Source organism: Amblyomma americanum, chromosome 7 (assembly GCF_052857255.1).
Source record: "Amblyomma americanum isolate KBUSLIRL-KWMA chromosome 7, ASM5285725v1, whole genome shotgun sequence".
Taxonomy (NCBI): domain Eukaryota; kingdom Metazoa; phylum Arthropoda; class Arachnida; order Ixodida; family Ixodidae; genus Amblyomma; species Amblyomma americanum.
The window spans coordinates 166,841,975-166,847,974 of record NC_135503.1 but is presented as its reverse complement, the minus strand read 5'-3'; the positions used below and the strand labels follow the sequence as shown (position 1 = coordinate 166,847,974).

The 6,000-nt window shown below is 44.5% G+C and overlaps 1 protein-coding gene across 4 annotated transcripts in view; it reads right to left on the bottom strand.

The window, feature by feature from the left end:
- LOC144096761 (uncharacterized) overlaps nt 1-6,000 on the bottom strand; it is a 35,455-nt gene that overhangs the window by 24,515 nt on the left and 4,940 nt on the right. For all 4 annotated transcript variants that reach the window (XR_013306846.1, XR_013306845.1, XR_013306847.1 and 1 more), the window contains exon 2: nt 4,876-5,301. The gene's annotated coding sequence lies outside the window, so the exon portion shown is untranslated. The remainder of the gene's footprint in view (nt 1-4,875; nt 5,302-6,000) is intronic.

Here is a 6,000-nt window from a genome sequence, read left to right as displayed (position 1 = left end):
TTCCCCCCTCTTCTTGGAATATCTGTGTTCCCTGGACGCTTCCTGGCGCTTTTCTATTGCCCTCTTGACCTCCTCATCCCACCAACTCTTGGGTTTGTATCTTTTCCCTTTTAGCTTTACTCGCATCTTAGCTAGCTCTAGCTCCAGTAATCGAGTTAATTTGGTATAAGTCCATTCTGTTTCACTATCCTCAAAAATTACTTTCTCGATTTGTTTGGCTGCTGCTTCCAATTGCTTTTCTGAGTAAAAATTCCCCCCTGATTGTTCATCTCGCTTCAGTACTACATTGCTTTTTCTTCTGAAGCTCAACTTGATACGCTTGTGGTCACTACCTAGACTTCTGGAACCATCTTCATCTATGTTCATTACCCCTAATCTATTATACATCCTCTGTGACATTAGTGCATAATCTATCGTCGAGTGCAGACTCCCCGCCTCCCATGTTATGAGCCCTTCACACTTCTCGGTGCTGTTGCAGACAACTAAATCATGCCTGTCACACATGTCCTGCAGCATGCTTCCTGTTGAATCCGTGTACCCATCCAGGTCTTCTATGTGTGCATTCATGTCGCCTAATATAATTATCTCGCCCTGTCCTCCTAGCTCATCAATGTCACTTGCAATACATTCTAACATTTTCCTGTTTTCCTCTTTGGCATTAGCCCCTGTCCACAGGTACACAAAGCCAAGGAGTGTTTGCTTGCCTGCCACTGTTCGTTTTAGCCATAAATGTTCCCTGCATCCCAGTCTAACCCTTTGAAAATTGATACTTTTATGAATGAATGCCCCAATTCCACCTCCCTTTCTGCTGCCCTCTGTTCTATTGCAATATTCCCATGCGTAGTCTGTGTTACAGGGTGGTTGCTCCATGTCTCTAAGATGTGTTTCCACTAAACCATATACCATTAATTCCTCCTGCCTTAACTGCTCTTCTATTTCCTCCCATTTTCAGTCTATACCTGCCATTGATGAGAAGCGACATCTTCCACCAGAAAACCGAAACTGAGACAGCGGTAGCTGTATTACCTTCTAGCCACTGTAGCTGTATAACGAGTCGAGTGTCAGGATTTATTTATTTATTTATTTTATTTATTTTCCTCAAAGTTCCCTTTCGGGACATTACATGAGGGGTGGGGATAACACGGCAAAAAATATTATACATTATTGAAAAATGGACAAAAATTATGTTGATGAATAGGCTTCCTCGATAGTGGTCTTGAACAGTCGATGATTCATGATGGTGGCCACTTCGGCGGAGAGGTTATTCCAGTCACGGGTAGTTTTTAAGAAAAATGATTGCTGGAATGTGGTGGTATGTGCACGTTCAGGGTAAACAGCGTTCGGGTGGTTATGGCGGGAAATGCGATGCACACGTGGAATTAATCGGTTGGCTTCTGGAAAGTTGTGAAAGAACTTATGAAATAAGCAGAGACGTACTGCGTTCCGACGGGTGACTAGCGTAGGCAACTGCAATCGTGATTTCAGACCTGAGATGCTGGTATGATAGGAGTAGACAGATGAGATGAACCTGGCGGCACGATTCTGAACTGACTCAATGGTATTAATTAGGTTAATCTGATGGGGATCCCAGACAGAATTAGCATATTCAAGTTTAGGACTGACGAAAGTCTTGTAAGCGAGCGATTTGAGAGAACTTGGTGCTAGAGCAAAGTTGCGCCGAAGATATCCAAGGACACTGTTTGCAGAGTTATGTTGGTGACATGGAGAGTCCAAGTTAGATCATGAGATATGGACGCCTAAGTATTTGTAATGATTGACCGAAGAAATTGGGCAGTTATTAATAGTGTACACTGGCGCGATGAAGTTGGGGCGACGGTGAAAAGAAATCAGTGAGGTCTTTGAAACATTAAGAGACATGAGCCACGTGTCACACCAATGTTGCACTTGTGAAAGGTCTTCTTGAAGAGCGACGATATCTGAAGAATTTGTTATGGGGCGATATACGACGCAATCATCAGCAAACAGTCGGACGTTTGAAGAAAGACTAAGTGGAAGATCATTAATATATATTAGAAAAAGAAGGGGACCTAGTACACTTCCCTGTGGGACGCCAGACTTCACGGGTGAAAGAGATGATGAGTGACAATTAGCATAGACGAACTGATGACGGTCAGTTAAGAAGGCACGAATCCAATTAACGATGAAGGGGTGCAGATTCAGACAGGAGAGTTTGTGTATTAAGCGGCCATGAGGAACTTTATCGAACGCCTTTTCGAAATCAAGGAACACAGCGTCACATTGAATATTACGGTCCAAGTTCGAGTGTAAATTGTGTAGGAAAAGGGCAAGCTGTGTCTCACATGAGCGGCCTTTAAGGAATGCCTGTTGATTAGGATGGAAGAAATTTACAGAAGTTAGAAAGGCAGCAACATGCGAGTACAAAATATGTTCCATGATTTTGCAGCAAACGCAGGTGAGTGAAATCGGGCGATAATTTAACGGGGATGAACGGTGACCTTTCTTGAACACTGGAATGATTTTGCCGATCCGCCAGTCACGTGGTAAAGATCCTGATGATAGAGATTGCTGAAAAATGAGTGACAAGATCATACTGCTAATATCTTTAGTATTCTTGAGAACTTTAAAATTTATGCCGTCAATACCAGAGGACGAAGTATTGGTTAGCGAGTCAATAATTTTGGCAAAACCTTGAGGTTCAAATGATATGTTTTCCATGAGTGGATGGTCCAAAAATGGGATATCTGGAAGGTTATCGGCAGGTTCACTAGTGAAAACAGAAGAAAACGCACAGTTAAGGACACTCGCCACATCAGATTCATAAATAGGAAATCCGGAATTATCACAGAGGGTAATGACAGAAGGTTCATGAGGCATAATGGTTTTCCAAAATCGCTTGGGGTTATTTTGTAGCATTGATGGTAAAGTGTTTGAGAAGAAGGTAAGTTTTGCTTGTGCTGTTTGCGTGTTGTAGTGTTTTTCGGCGCTGTTATATTTCGTCCATGCTAGGGGAGAGTTAGTGAGCTTAGCCTTTCGATATAAGCGTTTTTTCTTGTTATTTAGTCGTTTTAACGATACGTTAAACCATGGGGAACCAGCCCGCTCGGTTATGTCTATGGTTGGTATATGTAGTTTTAAGAGACGCTGAAATTCCGATTTGAAAAGCATCCAGTTTGATTCGACGGAGCGAGAAGGAAACCCAGGTGTAAACTTATCTAAGAAGGTTGTTAAGTCGCGATTTATGCCTACGTAATTGCCTTTATTATAAAGTGTAATCGTCTTTTTAGTTTTTTTGTGATTAATCATGCTGCAAGAGAAAGTAGTGTGAACTGCCAAATGGTCGCTCAGGCCATGCATACAAGTTATAGAGGAAAAATTCTCTGGATGAGTCGTTAGAACAAGGTCCAAAATGTTGGCGGAGTGATCTGTTACATGCGTAGCAGTGGTAACTAACTGTGTTAAACCGAACATAAGGCACGTGTTTAGGAATTCGCTTGGTAGTGTACATTTGGTTAGCATGGACGCTGTATCAGACCAGTTTATTGACGGAAAGTTGAAGTCACCAAAAAGCATGATGGGCGTGTTTTGGTGTGTGGTGATTATGGTGCTCAGTGCTTCATGAAAGAGAGGTACGAAGGAACTATCATAACTGGGCGGACGGTAGCAGACGCCACTGATGACGCTTGGAAAACTTTCGGTGCAAATGAGCCAAATAATTTCAAGCGGTGATGAGATATCTAAGCGGGAACAACGCAGTTCAGATTTCGTGGCTATAAGGACACCACCACCGCGCATGCTGTCATCTCTGTCTTTGCGAAAAATGTCAAAACCTGATAGTGAAGGCAGAATCTCAGAGTCACGAATGTTTGAACTAAGCCAAGTTTCTGTTAGTAAAACAATATTGGAAGAGGACAAAGAAATTAGGCTGCATAAGCGATCTCGTTTAGGGATGACACTTCGAATATTGACTAACAAAAATGACAGAGGATATGGGTCATGATGGCTGGCTTTGTGCTTTGTTGTGACTGGTTGCTATTTTGTTAGTTCAATAACACTGTCGGAATCATGGTCAAACACGTAAGTCTTGTTTCCCGCGAGAAGCCTGTCGTATCGCAGTTTAAATTTTGTCTGGAGATTTAGACTGAGGCCAAATTCAACGAGGCATTTACGAGCAAGTCGTGTTCGGGGCGAGAAATCCTCAGCAATACTGAAGCCACTGTTCTTCAGTTCGCCACTTGCTGAGATTATTCGCTGCTTATCCTTGAAATGAGCGAACTTGACAATTATTGGCCTAGTCTTGCCGTTTTGAAAGGCGCCTAACCGATGAGCGCATTCAATATCTCGGGGTTCAACAGATTCTTCCAACTTCTCAGCACAAAGGTCGATGACATGTTTCTCGGACACATCCCATGATTCCTTGCCTTTGTCTTCCAGACCATAAAATATCAAATTACAACGACGTGACCTGTTTTCCGCTTCGTCAATCCGAGCAGACAGTGTCAAGACGAAATCCTTACACTCCTTAGTCGTGGCCCTGACGCATTCTACTTCATTTTTAACATCAGAGAAGCACGCGCAGTCGGTTTCAATTTTCGTCAGTCGCGTTTTCAGTTCGTTAAAAGTTAATTCGTGTTTCGTTAAAGTGGAGCGAATGGTTTTCAATTCTTCAAGCATAGCTATCTGCCCGGACATGATTTCACGTATCCCTTCTAGCAGTTGGGCAAAATCTTCACGAGGAGGTCCAGGGTTAGCCTCTACATCACCGGCTAATAATAGTAACTTCAATAGCATGCAAGCACAGTCGTACATAATGAGACATGAGCTGCGTGGGCCCGGCAGCACGAATAAACAACGGTTGCTAGTACGCTTAGCATAGAGGCAATAACAATTCGTTACCTGCACAGCGAAGAAGCGAAGCAGGTTAGTGATGCCCATCATAGATGTGCTGCCGAGTCCACTGAAGGGTGCACCTATGTGCAAAGGGATTATATTGGCCGTCCTTGATGGCGATAGCATGATTGAAGTTCCGGTGACCAGATGTGAAGATAGGCACAGCCTTTGATCCAGAGAAGGGAGGTGGGGTTGCGCACACTGGTATGCGCAACCGTCAAATGATGCAGCGCCTTCCGAGAGACGCAGTTTCTCCGAGTACACCGATCGCTTGGGCGTGAAATTGAAGTCCTCAGGCTCGGAACGAGCGACGCAACGGGGCATCGACCACGGGCCAGGCGGGACGACCGGTAGCGGACCGGTCACAAGGGCAGGACCGGAGACCTGCCCGCCGTATGAGCTCAGGGACTGAAGCCACCAGATGCCAAGGCACTGCACAGCGAAGAGGCGAGGCAGGTTAGTGATGCCCATCGTAGATGTGCTGCCGAGCCCATTGCTCCGCGCCATTGCCTTTTTTAAAAGATGACCTAGACTCATCGTCATTCCACTACTTGTCCTAATTACGCTCGGAAAACAAGAACCACATCAGAAAATAGTGTTCAATGCACGTACCCCTTTGTCGTGGCATGGTAAGACCTGCATTAGGGTGGCCTGCATGCCTGATTTCTTTGGTTTCTGTGAAATTACAGGGTTCCCCAAACAATGCACACATTTATCGCGTTGAGCTCGCTTATTACTTTGATATTGCAGTAGACGTTACACGAAAACTGTTGTATCCCGTACCGTTGGGGAACTGCCCGGTCCGACTGCCCGGAGCAGCCGGAGCACCACCACGTCAAGCACCCGCCACCTACATACCTCGACCAACTCTCTTTTATTCCAGTTCAATGATGAATATATATACAGATGTGCGAGTCAGCTGACCAGATAGGGCGCATGCCTAGCGCCACCTAGTTTATACAAACATAACTACAGAATACAATACCACATTATTCCCCCTCAAAAGAGTTAGCAACTAACACTGGAAAAACACAATAAACACTCAATGTCTTTCATAGTCTTTAAACCACACTGGTGGTCTTCTTTGTCTCGTCGAATGCCTCAGTCCTGGAACGTCCCTTTCAACTGGCG